Source organism: Lycium barbarum, chromosome 12 (genome assembly GCF_019175385.1).
Source record: "Lycium barbarum isolate Lr01 chromosome 12, ASM1917538v2, whole genome shotgun sequence".
Taxonomy (NCBI): domain Eukaryota; kingdom Viridiplantae; phylum Streptophyta; class Magnoliopsida; order Solanales; family Solanaceae; genus Lycium; species Lycium barbarum.
Window position 1 is genome coordinate 67019949 of NC_083348.1, and position 23502 is coordinate 67043450.

At 33.8% G+C, this 23502-nt stretch overlaps 2 long non-coding RNA genes across 2 annotated transcripts; both read right to left on the minus strand.

Moving 5' to 3' along the window:
• Positions 1-7628: 7628 nt before the first annotated feature.
• Positions 7629-9831, minus strand: LOC132624819 (uncharacterized). Its single transcript, XR_009576547.1, has 3 exons — positions 9694-9831; positions 9469-9547; positions 7629-8143 (listed from the first exon to the last, which is right to left on the minus strand). It is a non-coding gene; the product is annotated as an uncharacterized LOC132624819 (long non-coding RNA).
• Positions 9832-14825: 4994 nt separating this feature from the next.
• Positions 14826-17064, minus strand: LOC132624789 (uncharacterized). Its single transcript, XR_009576538.1, has 3 exons — positions 16537-17064; positions 16162-16277; positions 14826-15210 (listed from the first exon to the last, which is right to left on the minus strand). It is a non-coding gene; the product is annotated as an uncharacterized LOC132624789 (long non-coding RNA).
• Between the last annotated feature and the right edge of the window lie 6438 nt (positions 17065-23502).

Consider the following 23502-nt stretch of genomic DNA (forward strand, 5'->3'; position numbering starts at 1 on the left):
CATGCATACTTTCTTATCTTTGGAAAAAGCATAGAAAGAAATAATCTTTTCTTATTGGGAAATAGTTCAGATTCACATAAAGGTTAAGTGCATCCATATAAACAGTCCATTAGAAGTATATGAAGATCGATACCCATGATCATACACTTTATCTGACGGGGACACAACCTTGGTTCTTTTTACCCATATATTTACAACTTTAAATTTCCAGTCACTTTAAATTAGTCCACAAACCAAATCAACTATAAAACCCTTTTCTGGAATACACCAGGACCGCAAGATTAGTATAATACTTGTTTAGTAAACTTTTCACACCATATTCTCTGTGGGATTCGACCCCAACCTCGGTGGGTTACTATATTTGACAACGTCCGCGTTATATCATTTATAGGTGTAATTTGAGCGTATCAAACACCCAAACCCTACAGGCCATAGAAGTGCCATGGGACCTCTTATCTGAAGGAAAATGTCATGAGCCAGGCTAGGCCTAGTCTTCTTTTTATCCTTTCCCCAAGGCCCCTTTAAAAGGCTTTTCTTAGGTCATGTGTCCTTGGTTCATTTCCAGCCACCTTTATGATCACATGGAGGTTTGCATCTTTAAAGTTATTTAGCCTAGAATACAATCAAAAAAGGGTTCCAAGTGCACATGTTCAACTAAGCAGACCTGTCCATTTGTACTAAGATCAGGACTATTTCCTAAAATCCTCAAGGATAACTAAACTAATTCAAGTCATGGCATGGATCAGGTTCAACCATTACAAGCTATTCCGGTTCCCTTGGCTTCCCAGCCTCACCGCAGGTGGGTCTATATTCCTCATAGATCAAGCCATGACATAAGCCTCATTCAAACCAACCCCAAGGGAACACACAACCAAATTAGTAAACAAATGATAGTTTAGCAAGCAGACAAAGCATTCTCATAGAGGCCTGATGCCCAAGACAAGCAAGGAATGACACTAACCATATAAACAAGTCACTAGGACCCCAGATCAGAGGTACAAAAGGGCCTAGGGAAGACACAGTAAGCAATTGAGACCTTAGACAGTGTATTTACTTATTTCAGATAAAGAAAAACCTTGGCAGAGCCTGGGACTTAGAGCACATTTAAACCTGAGACTTTTAAACTTACATCCCCTTTTACAAGCCCAAGCACATAGCAAACATGTTAGCTAATTAGGGTTATTCTAGTTCACACCTAGATGCACCCTTAAAATTTTTAGTAAAGGAAAGGGATTTCAGGGAGCATGTTATGTGAGCAGTTAGTCAAACAGCCCTAAAACAATTTTACTCCTTAATAATGGTCCTTCAACTACTTAATCCAATCAGAACCTTTTACAGGGAACAAGAAGAAAGAAAAGAGGGTTTGTAACATGATCAGGTTCTGGTAAGCAAAAACATTCAATCATCATCACAAAGGAGTCAGGTTACAACAGCAAACAACAAACAAAGGGGGACAGATTCCCAAGTGCAACTCATGGATGAACAAACTAAAAAGAAGGAAATCAGAAAAAAGGATACATGATCACAAACAGAAGCAAATGAGAAGCAACAAGGTTGGTATTCAGTTTCCTGTGATATAGGCTCAAACCACTACCAATACATTTATCAATCATACCTCCTTACAAACACCTAATCCAAGCAACAAAATTCAGACAGATAAATTCCCCAGATTTTGAAACCTTTCATGAGACATAGTGAAAAATCAAACAAGACTTAGATTTTACAAATACTGACAACAAATCATTTAACTCTAGGTGTACCCCATTTAGATATAGTTAAGTTCTCCTAACCCACCTGAGACCCTTGTGTGTCCCAGGGCTATAAGGAGAAAGTCAAAAGGATGAGAAAATAGTCTCAGGGTCCTGAAAGGGAAACAGGACAGGTTGGGGTCATCACCTCCCCATCTCCTTTTCCTGAGTCTTCTTTCAGTAAAAAAGGATCCTGGGTTCCACGGTCATTACCTCCAGTTCATGCTCAGGCTCAGCGTTTACTCTCCCAAGACTTTTCCCCATCCCATGGCCTCATCCTCATACCCAGTTACAATACTAAGGACTATAGGAAAGTTTAGAACAACCTAACCTTATCACAAAACTCCACAGTTGACTCATGAAACTCTATCCACACTTTAAAGATTTCTGTGGCCAAGCTTTCAATCATGAGCACTAAGACAAACCCAACATAAGCATTTGAAGTAACAATAGATTAATGTTCAAAGGCAACTTCAAACCAAGGTTCTAATTATGAAATGATTTTTGCTTTTCAATACCACACTGCCTCCAAAAATATACATGTTCTTCTATTAGGACCAATTCACACATGATGAAGCAAACAGACTCAACTCTCAATTACTCTAGCTTTAGCAAGTCCTGAACATTACCTTTAACCCTCTTCTTGGCCCTAGTTACTTATTCCTTTAAAGAAACTCAATCCATATTGTAACACCCCGTACCTTTAACCTAAGCTTTGACCATGATCCTAGACTTAGAAAACCAGATAAAGAATGTGGAAATTGGAAATTTCCTCTTCAGTTGTAAGATGGTGGTTTACGCCCATGAACAGTGATCGTATTTCAGTTGACGGGCCGTAAATCAAATCGTAAACTGGTACCAAGGATTTCTGAGCATTCTGGAATTTGGTAGTTGAATGTCATATGGTTAAATACGGATCGTATTTCAAATCGTAAACTGAAACCAAGGATTTCTGAGCATTCTGGAATTTGGAAATTTGATGTCAAATGGTTAAATACGGATCGTATTTCAAAATAAGGCCCGTATTTAAAAACGTATTTGGAATTTGGGAAAACTTCCTTCATGAAAGTTGTAGAGCTTTGAAATACCTTTCCAACGGTATATTATGGGGGTCAAACAGAAATCTGTGCAAAGCGTTATGACCATTTTACTGAAGAGAGGCAGTGTTGTCCGTATTTCAAAATACGGCCAGTATTTAACTGGGTCGAAAAATTAATTTTTCCAGAACAGTATATATGCGTCCATATCAATTCAAATCATTATTTTTCATTCCTTCAAGCCCTAGAACGACTTCCTACCCTCTTCCATCATTAAGAACACCAAGGTAAGCCTACTCTAATTATTCCAACTCAATTCTAACACCTATCCTTGTAATCTAAACAAGAAATTATCATTCTAAAACTAGGGTTTTCAAGAAAACCCATTTCAAGGTTCAAGAATTCAAGATTTTGAAAATCTTCTTTAAAGCTCAAGTCTTTAATTCAAGTTTTGGAGCGACTAAGGTATGTAGAGTTACTATCTACGTGTGGGAACATCATTGTTCTTCCCCACGCCTCATAATCCATAAAATTATGATTCTCTACTAAAACTAGGGTTTCAATACCATACTCATGATAACCCTAGGTCCATGTCCATGATTATATTATGTATGAATTGTTATAATTCCATCATTGAGTTCTTAATATTTCTTTATTATTATTGAGAATCCGTCTGTAATCTATGAAAACCCATATCTTGTATTCCATGGGTTCTTGCATGCATGTTTTTGACTAAGAATGATTGTTTCATGAATATCCTACATGTCTACAAGTTTTCATGCAAATGTATTATATAATTACATATATATTAAATACAAGTTATTTCATGAAACCATATTTACAAGTTATTTCATGAAACCATGCTTACACGTTATTTCATGAAACCATGTTTACAAGTTATTTCATGAAACCATGTTTACAAGTTATTTCGTGAAATCATGATTACAAGACAAGTACAAGTTAATTCACGAAAATCATGGGCTTCTTAGCCAATTATTTTATGTTCATGTTTTTAGGAGTTGCACGAATTACCGAGAAGGCTCAGATAGCCTGAAACTATGTAGCCATCGTAGGACAAGGATCGCTCCGCCCAGTTAGGACGATACCTTAATTTTAAACTGAATGGATCCATCAGGCATGATACCACCTCATACCCTGGCAAGGTATGGGGGCTCTGCTAGTCCGGCGAGGTACCAGACTCCACGTACCCACGTGGTGATATCACATGTCGGTTTATGAAATGCTCTCCCTACTTATCATGTTTTACTTATGTATCCAGGTTTTCAGTTTCAGTTCTTATCATGTTATTCCATGTCCCACGTTATTTCTTTCAGTTGCTTCATATACCAGTACATTCAATATGCTGACATCCCCTTTTATTGCCCGGGGGCCTGCATTTCACGATGCAGGTACTGATATACAGGACGGCACATCTGCTCGGTAGGACAGCATTCGTATCAGCTTATTGGTGAGCCCCACCTCATTCGGGGTTTAGTCAACTTTTGTTTTATGATTAGTTATGCATCTAAGGTATGCTGGGGGCCTTGTCCCAATAAGTATGTTTTCCAGTCAGACTCATGATAGAGGTTTCATAGACTAGACAATTCAGTTATGTTATGTCAGACATTCGGAGTCGTATATCCATTTTGGCTCATTCGTGTTATTTCCGCACTCATGTTTAAACAAGTATTTTTATTAAGTATTATGACTTACTACGTTTTATAAAGGCTCATCATGCATTCACGTTATATTCCGCTCATGTTATACCTCATGATGATTCAGCAAGCCATGTGGTTCGTTCGGTCACATGCAGTAAGGCACTAAGTGCCGTGTTTCGCCCAGGCCATGGTTCGGGGCGTGACACCATAACATATAAAAAAAAAGTATCCAAAACAGCTTCACAAAGACAAATTAGACAGACTTGTGTCAAGGTTTCCCATTGCCTCCTTTTCTCTTATTTTTATAATTATTAGAGGTTATGTGATCAGTCTTAAAAGAAAAGATTTCTCCACACATAGCACATACATAGACATTTCCACACATGATGAAACAAAAATAGACTTAACATACCTGCTAATCTTTAAAGTTCTCTCTTAATACCATTTTCCAGGATTTGGGCTTCTCATTACTAAATTAAAACAAGTATAACATTCATCACCACTTAATAAACCTATTTAACTAATTTGTTGACCATTTTGGACCAGGTAAGGACCATCTCAGGGCTGCCCTGAGTTCAATTTATTTTAACAATGTCAAAGACCCTTCAAACCATCCCAAGCAAATTTCTATTCCACAAATCCCACTCAGAGGTTAATTCAGACAGGTCCCAATATTTGGTACAATCAAGAGCAATCAGACAAGTGCAGAATTAATGAACATCTTGATCAAGTTCAAACCCCCTCCCTAGAACCATTGTTTAAGCATCCAACTCAGCACTTTACTAGTGTGGAATAAAATACCAAGTTTTAACCCTTCAAACTAGCCTTTCAACCAAGTATACTACTAAATGGAATACACAGAATTAGATCAAACATCTTACTTAACAAATCTGTAAACTTTAAACATCCTTTAAACCAAGCACCTGACAAAGTAGAACAAGCAAAATCAAACTAAACACAACACCTAACAAACCTTCAACCTTTAAACCAAACTTTAAACCAGGCATGCTACTAAATAGAACAATCAGGAATTGAACCAAACATATTACCTGATAAACTATTAATCCTGACCTTAGCCTTTAAACCAAACATACTATTAAATAGAACAAACAAGAATTGAGCCAAACACCTTTCTTAATAAACCTGTAACATTTAGAGCATCCTCTAAACCAAGTACTATTAAATGAAACAAACAGAATTAAACGAAGCATAATGAATAATAGACCTTTAATCATAATTTAAGCACAAAATCATTGCTCACACATCAAATGAGCATACCAGTACTGAACTACATTCTAAACCACACATAGGGCACTTAATCACATCAAACTATCACTAAAATGGACAGGAATTTAAATGAAAGCAATAAACTAATGAGTGATTACCTTTTTTAAGTGTAACTGGGGGAAAGAAATGGACTTGGATGCCTTCTTGCTTCCAACACCAAACTCAGCCACCAAAATACCAAGAGAAAAAATAAAAATTGAAATTTTTAGAACTAGGGGAAACTTAAACAGGGGAAACTTAAACCTTTCAGTCAAAGCTTAATAACAACTGATGGAACTTAAATCTTGAACAAAATCGAAGTTCAAGCTTTTAAAAGTGTTCCAAACTCCTATTTTTTCAGTGAAGATGAGGTTCTATCTATAGAACCCCAGAACTTATCTCAAAGCTAAAAATAACAATGTGGGACTTGTGGATTTCCACAAGTCTTCACTTGAAACCATCTGTACACGGCCCAGATTAAAAGAAAAAACAAAATCAACGGTTCATTTCACTCCTATACCACTATAACCAAAGGAAATCATAAAAAATGAGCAAGTTTGTACCTTAAGGGGTAGTTTGGCCGGATTTCACGGAGAAAAGGATGAAGCCATTAATAACGCGATGGGACCTGATGAAGACAGGCAGGGTGGGGTGTAGCAGCGGAGGCGGCGCTAGGGTTTTGCCCCTAGCCGCCTCCCCTTTTCCCTCTTTGCATACGAGACCCTAGGGTCTGAAAATAAAATGGGGGGAGGGGATATATGTATTCCCTGCCTTTAAAATGTTTAATGGACCAGGTCTGGTCCATTATGGACTGGGCCTGGTCCTTTAAAAAAATGATGGGCCTTTGACATATATATATATATATATATATATGTATGGAGGGTCGAGGATAAATGTCCTAAATAAAAAAAAACCAATTATTAGCCCATTATGACTCAATTAATATAAAACACGACTTGTTAAAATCATTTTGCAGACATGGCCCCAATAATTTACCAAATTAATTATCGAGAAAATTTATTAATTAAACAACTATGCAAACACACAGAATCAGAGTTTGAGGGGTAAAATGGTCAATTCTTTTAATTACTCAAATTACCTTGGACAATAAATAGAATAAATTACTCATTAATCTGATTTTTCTTGATTTAATCAATTAAGTAAGTAATTATTCAAAATTGTTTTGCCTTTGATTAATTCCAATAAAATATTCCCTAAATGTCATAAAACCTCAATTAATTTTCACACAATTCATAATATCCTGAAAATCTCTTCATCAATTTAAAGGGGTGAAATATTATCCCAAATAATTTTCTTATAAAAATTATTCAGCCCCTCTAAGATGAGCAACTTATTTTATTTATTGTCCAAGGACTCCGAGTACTTAAAATAAATTATTGTCCAACAACCTACATCAACACCCTCATGCTTAAGCCCCCGAATGCTTCATTAATCAATAATTCTGCAGCATTTTCAATGGGTGGTGCATCTTGAGTGGCCTGTCTGTTTCTGGAATTATGCAAATACATTCATTTCCCCGTGCATAAACCAAGTGACATAACTTTTAGGAAACGGCTTGTCAATCAAATGATTAAACACTATTTTTCTGGTCTGCCACTTCCTAGAACCACATTTAGGACATGGAAATTTTATTTTATCTCCTATAGCTGCATTGTTAAATGCAAAATTCAGAAATTGATTCAAACCAATCACATACTCTGGTGTGTTCCTTGGCATTCCAATTCAAGATTTATCCATTAAAAATTAGATTAGTGTGCAATAATATCACCAATAAGAATTCATGAGAAAGAAAATGAGTTGTCTATTAGCATAAGTGAACAAAATAGAAAATGAAAAAATAATGAATTCTAATAGAGAACATACATAACCAAATACCTTAAGAAAAAATTACTGGATTTTCATGAAGTACTGACAGATTTGAGACAAATAAGCAAAGTAAATAAATACTTGCAATTATTCTACCTATTTTAATCTATCTTTATTCTCCTAATGTGTAAATCCTAACCAACATCATCAAACCGCTAAACACAAGATTCTACTAACAACTAAAACTATTTCAACGAATGAATAATATCATATATTTATTTACGAACACAACTTCAAATAAACAGAAGATCTGGACTAGATCTAGATAAAAATCCTCTAACAAAGCACTAAAATATTTCATGTGGCTTTAAAAGCTCAACGCCTCCAACTTTGCTACTTTAAACTTAAAAAAAAGATATATTTTCATTCAACTTGATGGATATATACCAGGGATAGAATGGCAGACTGTTGTCACGAAATCTTCACAATGAAGAAGACTAGAATCATTCCAAATAACACACAAGATTAGTGAATAAATGCACTTTTTTTGTCTACTAAAGAAATGAAGAAGTTGCTACAACTTAAAGGGAATCCAGATACTTTTTACCTACAAAATAACAGATGAAGCATTATTAGTAAACCTAGGCATTTATATATAACTCCTGAGACTTTTACTGCAAATCAATATGACCCTCAGGAAGTGCCAAAAAAAAAAAAAAAGGACACACTATCAACTAGTCAAATACTAGTAGTATTCTATTCAAATTCATATACAGTACTTTAATGACATGATTGAGAAACTAATCTAAGAATAAAATAGTGATAGAACGTAGAAACAAACTTATTTTCAGTATATGTAGTAGCTATTCTCCGTCATTTCCAAATTAAGTTAAAAGAATGTTCTTGTTTGCACTAGGGCGAAATTGACATGGCCTAGAATTAGTTAGTGACACATAAACATTATCTGTTATAATTTTTTAGAGGATTTTAGGTTAAGAAAAGGAGTCAATATACAATTGTTGTTGCAGGATTAACAACAATTTGCCAATAATATACTATGATTGAATTTGCACAAAGGACCAGGCACCAAAACATCAAACATAAAAGCAAATCTGGATTGCTTCTTATTACGATAGAACTTTCAATCATTTTATCAAGATAACCAACTAACATTGCAAATTCATCACATTAATCTTGTACTAGAGATTTCCTTCATTGGCACAAACAATCAACCATGTTCAAGACGACACACGTTTCTTCAATCTCAGCGAAGTCCTTGCCACACTCGGTGTCACGTTTCTTCTTCTTACTACTTCACACCACTTTAGTTTTTCACCTTATTTACATCCTCAACCACAATCTCTCTATTTCTCCCACTCCTCTTAGCAACTCTATCAAAACCATCATCCAACTTCCTAATCGTCATTAATTTCATCATCAGATTCATTAACCAATCGCATTTTCATATGGATTAATTGCAGTTTAAAACTAAATTTACTTTTTGAATTATACTAAAGAGCAAGAAATATTTAATAAAAAAGATAGCAAGAAGGATGAACCACAACCATTTACCAAAGTCATTCATACATGAAGCAAAAACAACTGCGTTGTTTCTTGTATTAATAATGCTTTCATTCATTTTATCAATATTAACTTACTAGAGTAATCCAACTTACACTTCAAAATCAGCACACTAATAAAATTTTCACTCATTCAAACATAAAGTAACCCAAAAAACTGAATTTTTGCTTGAAATAATTAAACTTACATTTCAAAATCAACACACTAAGACTGTAGTACGAAAATTCAACTCACTGACACAAATAATCAAACACTTTCAAGGGGACCCATTTGTAGAAATAATTACAAATTACACAAACCCAAAAATGGGAAAGATGAAAGACCCAATTGTAGAAATAATTGAAGAGATACCTGTTGATTGAGGAAGAGGATTTTGGGTTCTCAAGAAATTCTTTCCTTGCTAAAGAACTGGGCTCTTCAAGGAAAAGATCTGCAAATTATGTAGGAAAAGAAGTGAGGAAAACATCAGATAAATTCAGACAAAAAAATCAATTTTGAGAAATTTGAGCTAAAATTTGCGTGCTTTTTTGTTTGTAGAATGTTGAGAATTTAGAGAAATTTTGAGCAATAATTTACCTTTGAGGGGTGGAATAAAAAATAGTGAGAGAGGGAGGTTTGAGACACAAAGGGTTTTGAGAAAAGAAGCGGAACTTCTTAACTTTGGTTTCAGAGAAAAAAGAGCCAAGCGAAAAAAAAGTGAGGGAAAAGCTGCGCACTATTTTTTTCCCCAGATGCTGGAGGTTCCAAACTGCCGCTAGTTTCTTTTATTTGTGTCGGTCATGTAAACCCCCACTATTTAATGAAATTTGTGGGGGTTGTAGCTGACCCTTACTATTAAACCGCCGCAATTTAAGCGTTTTTTTTAATGTTGATGGCACTTTTTTGAAAGGGAAGTGTAGGGGAATTTTATTGGTTGCCCTTGGACAAGATTCAATGAAGCACTTCTATCCTCTTGCTTGGGCAATAGTGGATACAGAAACATCCAGAACCTGAAATGGTTCATTGAGTTGCTGAAAAATTCCTTAAAGCTGAAGGATGGTGAAGGATGGTCAAGGTTGAAGCTTTAAGAGTTGAAGGATAATCTTGATTTGATACTGGTACTGGTTTTTGTTAGAACTGAAGCAATGCTATATTATATTATTAGAACATAATATATTGTAGACTGTAGCACTATTCACCATATTGATAGAGTCCTTTAAATTAGATAAATGTCATAAACTTGGCATTGCTGTTGGAAAATTTCAAGATTTTCTGGACTATGTATTTGTTTTCGAAGTTGGCTATGTTCGCGTCAATAATCATGATATTTGGGAGAAAGGTAATGATTCAAGTGAAACTAGAGGCAATGTTAATTGTCCATGTTAATTGCCAGCTTATTGAGATGAGAACTGAACATGGGTACTACTAATAATTACGGAAATATGAAGGATCATATGACCATTTGAAGTGAGATGAAGTAATAACTTTGTAGTTTTGCTTCAAAAGTAATAAAATTTTGTTTTTAAAATTGTATGTAATCACCAACAATACATTTAATTTGTGTGATATTCTATTGTTGAGATGAATATGAGTATTAGATGAATTTTAGGTTTAGCTACAGTTTCTGTATTAGAACTGGTTACTGGTTTTTGGTACTGGTTTCAAAGTTTTTGGTACTGGTACTGGTTTTTGTTAGAACTGTAATTCAAAATTTTTTGTTTATGTTTTGGTCTGTTTATTTGTTTTTTGGTACTGGTTTCTATTAATATGTTTTATGTTTTGGTCTGTTTACTGGTTTTTGGTACTGGTTTCTATTAAAATGTTTCTCTTAATAGTATTGTGAAAAAAACATGCTTATATTTTTTGGTACTATTTTTTGGTCTGTTATGAAAAGGTTATGAATAGGCTGAAAGATCTTGAAGTAGAGGAAGAAATTGGAGTTCTAATTTCAGCCCATACGCTATGGAATTGACAATGATTTTAGAAATCATTGCTCAAGGTTGTCAAGTTCAAGCTAATGGAGACCTAGGGTATGAGGTGGTTGAGGGTGTAGATAGGCATGTTGTGGATCTTGTTAGGAAGAGGTATACATGTAGGACATGGGACTTAACAGGAATACCATGTCCTCATGCTATTAAAGCCTTACTTCATGATAAAAAAGAACCATTAGATGAGTTACATTGGTGGTATTCAAAAGAGGCTTACGTGTTGGTGTACATGCATAAGATACAGCCTGTTAGAGGTGACAAATTCTGGAAAGTTGATCCTTTTTATGCTATGGAGCCCCCAGAAGTACATAAAATGGTTGGTAGACCAAAGATTAAGAGAACAAGGGAAAAGAATGAGTCAAAGAAGAGGGAGGGGTTGTGGTCAGCTTCAAGAAAAGGTCTTAAAATGACATATGGACACTGTGGTACTCCTGGTTACAATAGAAGAAGATGTCCTATGGAAAGTAATTTTTTTTTCTACTTATTCAATGTTAACGCTATCCTATTTAAATGTAAACTAAGTTGACAAATTTTTTAGCTTCAAGCAGTAGCAGAAACAATCTAAGATGTGTCACTTTCAGCACCCCAAGCTAGTCAAGATTCTGATTTTGTGTTCATGCCTAATCCTGGCTTTGCCTCTTCTAGCCAACCAATTTCTGAAGCTGATGGACCTTCAAAATCAAAGAGAAAAGTTAAGGATAAAGTTGTTGCACCTTTAAAGAGATCTGCCAAAAAACAATATATTGAACTTTCTAGTTCAATTAACCAACCATTTGTACCTTCAAGAGCACTTGTTGATGAAGATGATGATGAAGGTGAACATGATGATGAGGATGACCAGCCAATTCTAAGGCCTAAGGTGATTTCTAAAGCTAAGACTAGGCTTAAACTCAAGAAGTTGCATTAACAACCAACTCGTGCAAGGAAGATTGGCTTCAAGGGAGATGAAAATGGTGTTATTATGCCTACAAATCTGCCATACTCACCAAGAAAGCTGGCTTGGAGAGGGCAACCATGTGTGACCTCAAATCAGTTGGCTGCTGAAACGGAAAAAAAAGATTGGCAAATTGAAGGAAAAGAGGGGTAAGCATTAGGGCAGATTTGTAGTAGTTTTTTTTTCTTTCTATTTTTACAATGTTATGTAATGGATAATTACACTTCATATTTTGCTATTTTTTGGAGTGAATTAGTCTTGGAAGTGGCTGATTTGATTCACTCCAAAAATATTTTGGGAGCTTATCTTTTATGGGTTGCCATGTATGTCAATGGCAATGAAGTTGTGTAGTGGTTGTTGAACACTTTGCAAATATATGACAATGCCATTGCTAGTTTAAATGTGTTGTTGATTTAAATTACAATGTAATGTTGTGGTTGAACATTTTAGCTCCTTGCACAACTGGTTTTTTACATATTGTTTCTGCTCTTTTAGGCTACTGGAATTATAATAATCACTGGTTCTTTGCATATTGTTTCTGCTCTTTTAGGATACTTGCGCAACTGACTGGTTCTGTTTTAGGAAATCTAGCATATGATTATTCAATGTACAAAGAACCAGCTGTATCTTGATTGTGTTATATTAACATGAGTATATGAGTGCTGCATTCTTCGTTTTCAGGAGACATATATTGAGCAACTGAATTCAAGAAAGCAAGAGATTTGTTTTCAATCGCAGTTACTCCATACAAATCAACTCTGGTGTGTTATGTTACTTCATACTACAGTACATTAAAAACAAGAACCCCTTACAACTCGTTTTATAGATTAATGAAAGCTAATCATTGGTCGGATGTCACAAACATGGTTACCCATGATACTAACTTAACACAAACAATAGCACTACACTACATCATCTTGGCAATTACAAAACCAACAATAATAGCCCAAGACATTAAAAGCAAGCTTATCAATCGGTGAACTTTCAACTCCAAGGTTTCCACTTTCTTCAAATTTGAACTTTCAATACCACTCTTTAACTCCAAGATTGACACTTTATCCTCCAAGGTAGAAACTTTCTTCAAATTAGAAATTTCAGTAGTATTCTTATCCTTCAACTCTAAATCGACGTTGGACACTTCGTTGAGTTCTTGGCTTTCAATACCACTCATACCCTCCACGATCTTCTTCAAATGGTTTCTTTCCTTCCGAATTGAATCCAATTCAACTTTTTGATTGTGGATCATCGTTGACACATGAGGTGGAAGTTTAGCATCGATCCAATCCCAATAACCACAAGAGTTTGACCCAGGAAGACGACATTTGTAGAATCAACGTCCACCATTCTCAAGAGTCGTAGCAGTAAAATGTCTTGCAATCAATCCGCACTTACAAGTACGGGACTGAACTTGTTGAGGAGAAGAAACGGAAGACAATGTCGACATTTTAACAAAGAGAATGAAACAAACAACAGTTTTTGGAGGAAAACTAAGAAGAAAGTTGCATTTTCTAAGAACCCTAATAAGAAGAGGAAGAAGGAGGCTGATTTGAAATGAAATGGAGTATAAGGTTCATGAAATGGGTTCATCTGTTGTGTTTTGATATGGTGGAGTGGGATTTGGGGCGGGTCGGGTGTTTTTTATTGGATCGGGTTAAATGGGGGTGGATTAATTAATTTAAGTTAATTATATTGATAACCAATAACAAGCTGCCACGTGTTTAATGACATGGGTCCGTGAGGAGTAGGGGTATTTTAGAGCCCAAACATTAACGTGGAGGGTATTTTTGAGCTGAAAGGTGGATGGAGGGTATTTTAGGCCCTTTTCCAATAGTTGAAGGGTATTTTAGTCCCTTTTTCGATGTTCAATACAAAGCAAGAAATTTAAGAAATGAAGTAAAGGTTCAAGAAAGTACTCAGTTAAATCTTCAACCCCAAAGTGTGGTGTTAGAACCCTAACTCCCAAACTTGTGTGAATGGCCAAAGATGAGAGATATTTGCCCATGTCTTCTTTTTTGTAGCTTCCTAATTTTTCCCAATAAAAAGTGACGAAAATAACCTTCAAATTTCAGATTTCCAGATTTGTGTTTTGAGCCTCTTTTTGCGTTTTTAGCCACTTTTCTCATTTTCATCACTTTGATCTCTTTTTGACTTGTTTTTCACTTGATTTCGTCATGATCACTTCTCAATCATATAAACCTATAAAATGGAAGTAGACGACGTTAAATTCACTATTCTCTCAATCAAACAAGTCAAAAGTCTAAGATTAAAGAAAAGCTAAGTTGGAAAAATACCAACTTATCACGTGAACAAAGCACGTAACTCATTCGACAACAAATATGACAAATACTAATCCATTGCTACAATGTTCGTAGCTAATTTTTTTTTTTTGGATAATTCATTACTAATCCGCTACCTTCTACACATAGAATTTTAGTCAACATAATATTTAAATGATTAGATATCGTCTGAATCTGAAAAAATGATCAATTTAATTAAGTTATTAGATGTTCTATCGCTTTGGTTGCTTTGTCATGTTTGTAACTATGTTCTACATTGATATCCCCCTTACAATTGCAACATAAAGTTGTCCGTGTGAGAAAATTATCACCGCTAGCATAAGCAGATCTACAACCTTCCGATAACGGGTTAATGTGAACCCAGTTCTTTTAGCGCGGTGCATAAATACATGTGTAAAAATCTACTAAAAGTGCAACAAATAGCTCATATGAACCTATAATTTTAAAGATATAATGGGTTCAATGCTAAGAACCTTAAATGTTAAGCCCATAAAATTTAAATCCTGAATCCGCCTCTCACCACTAATACAGTACAGCATTTGGGAATAATTGAACATGTTTTTAATTTATTTTCATTTCAAAAAGACAAGTGTACTTAGTTTCAAATACATTTAAGAGAATATCCTTATTCCTTCATTTTGTGGGAGGCGAAAATTAAATTCTTCAAATAGATACATGCTTGTTAGCGATATTGGCACAATTTGCTGCATATGTCGTCAATAATCCAAGCAAATTGCTCGAGGCGTATGCGTTTCCAAATCCAATCTTCAGTCAAATAGAGAGCGATCAAGCTTTACAATTGTAAAGCTAACTCAAGCCTGAACCTTCAAAATTTCAGCAATTTGGCAGGAATCATGAGCCCCTCGGATTGATTTATGTACAGTTTACTTTCTAGCTGGAAAAGAGAAAAAAAAAACCTTGGTTAACATAAAAATAAAAGGTTGTAACATCTATTTAAAAAAAAAAAAAATACAGCGAGGACTGCAGAGACGCTTTTGAAAAATAACGAACTTCGAAGAAGCAAATTGAAGGAGTAGAATGAAGTAGCATGCCATGGGAGAACTCTTACGGTTACCATGATCTATGATTTTCTATTCTTTTTCTAAGTATTTTACAGACTTTCTACTTAATAAAAAATGGATTAGGGTATAAGTCACCATTTTTTTGGGGGGGGGGGGGGGGGGGGGGGAGAGATAAGTAACAAAATAACTAACTTAATTAGAGTAGTAATTCATGTATGATTTTTGGTAATATTAACGAGAGAATATAAGTAGACAATTTAATTAGAGTTGTAATTAATGTAGTAATTGATGTAAGCAACTCCATAACAAATTAATTGCAGCGGCCGTTATTCAGGAATGAAAATCCAAAGGTTCAGCTTATTTAGTAGTCTAATTTTATTCATTTGCAAAAATAGTCTATATATTTCACATTATTTATGAAATTATTGTGATAATTAATATTAAAATAAAAGATTTATCCGTGATATCACCCATTTATTTATCCATGAAAGAGGATAATTGGTCCTTTCTTGAAAAATTATTCACTTAATTACTTAAAGTATGCTTGGATATATCGACTCTAAAGACTAAAAAATACAAGAGGAGGAGGCGGCGGCGGCATGAAAGCATGAGAACATTAAGCAATAATTTATACAAATCAAAAATAATTTGTGTTGGTGTCGCACAACAGGGCAATTGAATGTAGTGCAAATTATAATTTGGTAGATGAAACTTGGCAAAGGTTCAACAAAAGCTCAAGTCTTTTAATAATATGTTTAATCTATGATATTAATATTCAGAGATAGAGAAAGATCGAGTAAAGAAAAAAGAGAAAGTTATCTTACATGAAATTGAAGGGCAATCTGAATTTAAATCCTATACTGGCGACAATTAAACTCAAATTGCTTGAACCTGGTAGTTGTCTCCATCAGGTTTATTACCCCCACCTCTTTGAAATAATCTGTAACGAAAAAGACGATTTATGGAAAGGAAGAGGTAATGATCAAACACAAAGTTTATCCACTGTCAAATTAAATTATATAAGCAAAATCTTAGTTTATTTTTAAACTCCTAAATTCAGGCAAAATATTAAATCTTATAATTTAATCAAACATAATATTATATACGCGAAAGAAATATTTACTTATTGAAGGTTATACATTGTGATCATTAAGTGTTTAACAAAAACAATAAAACTACTTTGAAAGTTGAAAGTTAACCTCAACAACTATTTCGAATGAATCCTCCCACTATTTCTCGACAAACCAAAGCTCAACAAACATCATCTTTCTCCAATCAATTTTTGGAGCATGAAAAAAATACTCTAAAAAGAAGTTAGAGTAAATATTCAATAAAAAAAGTTTACTTTATTGAATTAGATCTAACATATTCTTCATCTTATCTTCTCCCAAGCAGCCACAATCGGGATTTGGTGTGGAAGAAATAGATGGAATAAAAGCCACCAAACAACAATGTTGAGCACAAAGACTGAGCAGACAAATCTTATTTAAGCACTTCAGAGGTCATATATTCCTTCTGCCAAATAATCCATATTGGACAATTTTTTCCAAGAAGCATGACCACTAACAATAGTTATGAACGTGGTGGGTACGTGCTTATTCTATTAGTTTTGGGGTTCTAATTTCAGATTTGTTGTCAAATAAAAATTCGTACATTGAATTTCATATCCTTAATATGTGGGTTTACAAACAACCACACACAACTAACCAAACAAAATTTTCAAGAAAGCCTTAAATCCCACAAACTAAAAGAGGCAAAAAGTTCAAACCAAAAACCCCACAACAAAACAAAAAAACTAAAATCCACAAACAAAAAGAGGGAAGAGGATCAAACTTTTCTTCATGGAAAAGTTTGATAAAATACAAATTTACTACAATTATAAACAACTTTAAAATACAACTACGAAACCAAAAACTTTGAACTAAACATCCAAAAACACTATCAATCAATTTTGATTGATAAAAAAATATAACAACATACGCAACAATGTTCAACTGTTCTCTGCGAAATAAAGTTAATCGTTTAATCTATCTACATATATTAAAAGCATGAATAATTTTCACTAAATGTTGAACGACGAAAATATTCTCGAAATGTTGATAGACTTTTATGCCCTTTAAAAAACTAAAATACTTCTTAAATGAAGCAATTCTATGGTGGATATAGTTGTCATATTTAAAATATTACTCAATGGACAGAATTTTTTACCGACTTAAACTACAGCTTTCGTGCTAATTATAATATGAATCAAATATGCAGCATAGACCGTAAACTCCTACCAACTTGGTTTAGTTCTAATCAAATATCACCAAAGTGAGCAAAGTAGTCGACTTGCAATTAATGTGTCAATTTGCAAAAGATTTAACCGACTTGCAACCTGGAGATATCATCTAAGAGTGACGACACAAACCTATAATATGAATGAGAAAAAAAAAATCAAAAAGAAACATGCCTTTAAATCCGAGTTTAATCGGCATGAAGTCTTAATCACATACTCAAATCTTCTTTCGCCTGCAAAAACATATTGAAGAATCAATTGATAATGACATAGTTTCGAATGACTTTAGATAATAAAATTTAACGTGCGAGATTAAATTCTAAAAACGCAATAAAATCACATGTAATATCAAAGAAGAAGCGAAAATTGAAGGAAAGAAAAAGAGCATGAGTATATATAGGCTTTAATAGTCCGCATCACAAATATAGTATAACTAGGTAATTGGTCTGCACTTCGCGCGGTCATAGATGACTTTATTAAACTTACAAATTTAAATGTTAAAAATAAGGAAAAACACGAAAGATATTAAAAAATTTGACATTGTTTATATATCTCAAGAACTTCTTATGGAAATTTGCAAAAGTCTTACGTATCTTCTATAAATTTTCGGATTGCAACATTTGTCCCTTGATATAATTGCCTTCTGAATATTAATCGATTTTTTATGGAATAATCAAGCATCGTTTTCCTATTTTTGTGTACGAAAAATGTACACATAAAATACTCCATGAGACGTTAAAAAACGGATGAAACTTTTAACTTCATATCATGGAAAACAATTATCAATCACAATATACAGTTCACTTGAAAAAAAGGATGATCTTCAATATGCATTATTGACTCACCATACTTGAGTTTGTAGCAGAACCCTCTTGAACTTAGATGACAACAGGAATTAATGTATCAGCAAGATATATTTTAATATCGGCAAAGGCTCAAATATGTCCCTGAACTATACGAAATTGCACATATTTGCCCGTCATTAAAAGGTTGGTGCAAAGATGCCCCTAACGTTTTTTTTTTTTTTTTGCTATATATGCCCTTGAGTTAACGGAAAATATTGGAGGGCATATTTGTTCAGTTTTGCATAGTATAGGGCATATTTGATCCATTGAAATTCGTGAATATCATGGCACAAAATATCATTGCATTCCAAAACATAAAAAAACATTTGTAATTACAATCCATCCACCATTGCATTACATCAAAATTATGCAACTAAAAGAGCAGATGCAATTACAACCATCTTTTAAAGACTGTTTTCACAAACAAGAGCACCATTTCCCCTTTTCAAAAGATTTTTTTTACTAATGATAATACCATTTTTATTTTTCAATTTGTTGATGATCTGGATAGTTCTTTCTGGATATTTTTCGTCTTCTCAGTCCCAATATCTACATGATAATGGATGCAACAATTGCCGCAATAAAACATAAACATAGCATAGGAGATAACTTACATTAGACTAATGACACATGAAAAAATGTCTCCCACAGTGCTAAATTTTTTGATAATAATAATAGAAAGAGTATCACATTTTAAGCATTTATACGATTTCTTACATAACATTCAATGTGGTTTGGCCCTTTCGCGAATTTCACGCATAATCGAAATTTAGTAGAATTATTTGAAGTCCATAAGTGAGATGGAGTGCAGTAACTCCACGTCCGCAAACCCTTCCACAACTCCATATCCACAAACCCTTCCACAACTATTTAAAGAACTCGAAACTTCCGACATTTCATAAACAAGTGAAAGAATAAAAGAGAAAAGTGAGGGGTTGTACGATAAGTGTGGAGTTTCAAAATGCAGTTGCAATAAATCATTGGCTAGCATAAAGTGCACTACAAAAAAATCTGAGAACTATTTGTGCCATAATATTCACGAATTTCAATGGATCAAATATGCCCCTATACTATGCGAAACTGAACAAATATTCCCTCCAATATTTTCCGTTAACTCAAGGGCATATATAGCAAAAAAAAACGTTAGGGGCATCTTTGCACCAACCTTTTAACGACGGGCAAATATGTGCAATTTCATATAGTTCAGGGGCATATTTAAGCCTTTGCCGTTTTAATATTGATGGAGTGTGTTCATCTCACATGTGCATAGACATAGTAAATGTCTTATATAACCTTGCAGAGTTTTGTCAAAATATAGTTGAAAAATATCATAAACCGGCCAAAAATGATAAATTCAATAGCATTATGATGTTGAATTGTGAATTTGTGCTGATGAATGGACATATCATTAGCCCTCTCAACCAGCCGCGTTTATACTGTGCTCTATCGTGCAAAAAAGTCTCCGTTAAGTTACATAATCTAAAGAAAAGAGAAAACAAATATACAACCCAAAGGTAGAGTCTAACATATGTCACATAAGTCTTTATTTTCATATTTCACCATTTGACAAAAAACTTTACTCATTGAAAGTTGAAACACCAGCAAGATCAACCATACTTCCCCAGCTGTTTTTTGTACTTAACACACTGTTATCCAACTGATTCTCCAGGATCTTGTTCTCTTGTGTTGTTTTTTTGTCTTTTTCTTGAAGTTTAAATGCATATTCCAAGCTCCACAAAAATTCTCCGCATAGTCGGTGAATCTGCTCCATATTCAGCCAAGCATTTCTCAGCAGTGTTGACAAACTATTCATCAAGGATTCTGGTGTTTTCTGATGTGCGGTGAAATTACGGGATATTCGATGCTAATTTCTTAAGATTTTATAACTCTTCAAGCACTTTTGTTGTTACTTTTTGTGTATTTATGTCGTTTTGTAGGATAAGATGCCCGGAGAGCATAACGGAGCAAAACGGAGCAAAATAGAGAAAAAAATAGAACAAACAACACTTTCTGGCAGCACATGCTAGCAGCACTTGCTGCAGCATGTTGTGCCTGCTAGTAACACTTGCTGCAGCATGTGCTGCACGCAGGACATTTTTGTCCACAATTTGTTCCCGTTTTGGAATGTTATAAATACTCTTTTAGGGTTTGTAAAACATTATCTTTGGCCATTTTCATACAAGCTTGGAGGCTAGGGTTTCATCTACACCATTGGAGGAGAAGATTGAAGCACCTTGATGAGATATTTCTTAAACCTTTCTTCAATTCCTTGTTTTGTATTGAATATTTAAGTGTGTAGTATTTTCTTCTTTCACTTGAATCTTGTTTATGATATTATTCATTATCAAGTGTTGGATGAAACTCTTGTTATTCTTATGTATTGAATGATTTTTATTTCCAATTAAGTGGGTTTATTGTTTCTCTATTAACTCTTCAAGCTTTAATGTCCTTTAATGGTGTACAACATTATTTGTGCCTAAATACCCATAATTTGCTTGGAAAAGAAAGTAGAGGTTAGGAAAAGAGTTAATAGCAAGAATTTGGGGCATAACCCTCATCTAATAACTTGAGCTAGGAATAGGAAAGTTACTTGAGATTCAATTGGTTGTGCTTGATATCACACTCTAAAGCTTGAAAAAGCTTAGAGTGAAATTCATTGATTTGGTTGGAAGACTTTCAATGAGATTTTAGAAACCATTAATTATCTATTAACATAAACCCGCTCTTAGTTGTAAAATTGTAAAATACATTGAATCGTTACTTGAGAGTAATTTCCCTTGTATCCATATTTGTGGCCATTGATCATTTTACTTGCTTTCTAGGTTAGTTTACATTTTTGCATTAGTTATAGTTTTCTCAAAACCAAAATATTATTAAGTGTTTGGTTTAGTGTAGAAAGTGAAAATTCCTTACTTTCTTGATCGCCTAGTATATTGTTCCTTGTGGGATTCGACCCCGACTCATAGTTGGGTAATTATATTACATACGACCGTGTACACTATCTCTTTGAGGAGTGAATTTGGACATTATCATTTTCTCACGTGGAATCCCAGATAAGACTGAATCGATAACAGGCCTGCCACAGAGGACTTAAACGCAACCAATCATACGGTATAAAATCACAAGTAGCAATGAAGCAAAAGATATTTTCTATGACAGAAGAAACAAACCTGCGGATGGCTCAATGAAGAAGAACATCTTTCTGGTTCATTAAAAATGATAGGCCGTCTAACATACGAAGAGCGCAAAGATTCATAGATAACAATATAATTACTTTTTTTTTTTTTAAAACAATATGTATTTTTAAAGATATGGCATATCTCTCTCGTTATTTTATCTTCATTAATTTTATAATATTCAGTGGGGGTTAGGTCTGCGTACACTCTACCCTCCCCAGACCCATATGGTGAGATTATACTGAGCTTGTTGTTGTTGTATATAGAAATATAATATGCATGCATAATCAATATTAGATACAGTAAAATATTTTAAAAAATGTTGTATGTCATAGATGTTTTATATTTTTTAATTTCTACTTCATAAGAAATCAGTAAGAATTTGTAATATTTAAATACAATTTTTGTAATGATAGCGCACTACACATCTTTAGTGACTAGTTATATTAGTAACGGAAAATCTATCACTAATTCATTGCAATAGTTAATATAATTATTTTATGAAAAGCTTTTACAATGGTTTTTTGCCGTAACTCTATCACAGAATTTTGTAGTATTATTTTTTCAAAGAATTTAGCCATAATTTTGGCACGGTATTTGGTAAGAATTATTGCAACAAACAATTTATCTCAATCATTTTTTATTGTTATAAATTTGAGATTCTTCACTATTAATGTCCGCGGCTAGGGGTATTTGTCATACCCCATTTTAACCGGGTTAAATTAGAAGTACAACATATTGGAGATTCCTGTTCTTTGTTTGTGTTAAGGAGTCGCCACCTAATTATTTATGGTGAATTAAGACACCTAAAGTTCATTAAAGTTATGTTTAAAGTTAACTCTGTTTAAGATCCGCGAAACTTAAGATTCTAGGTAAGGGTTCAATTAGTCTAAAGGGAAGGTATTAGGCATCCTTTAAGACCCATTAACAATGGTTAACCGACCGGACTTATAATTAATTAGGTTAAGTGTAAATATAGTATTATAGAAAAAAGAAAGTAGCTTTGTAAGTATGCTTAAAGTTATAGATAGATATGTAAGAATGCTACTTAAAATAGAACTTGTAGAAAATAATGATTTGTATAAAAGGGTACTTTTAATGCTATTTTGAAATACTTATAAATGTTGTTAAGGTTTTGAGACGAAAGTAATAATAGCGTTGTTTAAAATAATACTTGTAGAAAATAGCAATTGCATAAAAGAGTTTAGTTAAAAAATAAACTAAAAGAGAGCGGGACATATAATGTTTATATGTGGAGAAAATGACTAAAATTTAAAAGAGTTATTTAATAAAGTTTTAAAGGTTATCTTAGACAAATGTATTTCAAGTGTTGGAGGGAATTAAAGTGGAAAGTTATCCGTTGAAACTAATTTGTCTTTTTATTTCTCAAAAATAAGTTAACGTTAGTGTAAAATTAGTAACGTGTTAAATTTCGAAGATAGTAAGAATGAATCTTGATTCTCAAAATATGTAGTCATGATATTTAAAATCAACTATTCTAATAAAAATAAATAGTATAGATACTATAAATAATTTAACATGAAAAAAGAGAAATGAAGCCTATGAATTAATTGTTAGCTCTCTTTTAAATTAACTACCCATCGTATCAACTCACTAATTTCACTAAGGTTTATTCTAGCTAAGAAGACAAACCAAGTAAAGTACTAGCTGTACAATATAACTTAAATGTACGAAATAAAGAGCAAATAGAATCAAATGGGTTCAACCCATTTTATAGAACTGCTGCGACTGTTTGCTGTTGGGTTTTGGCCCAGCGAATTTGGTATATGGCTGCGGATTCCATGCGGTAGCGGTGTCGTTGAGTCTCGAAATGAGACTCTTCGGCTCCGGTGTGTCATGCAAAAG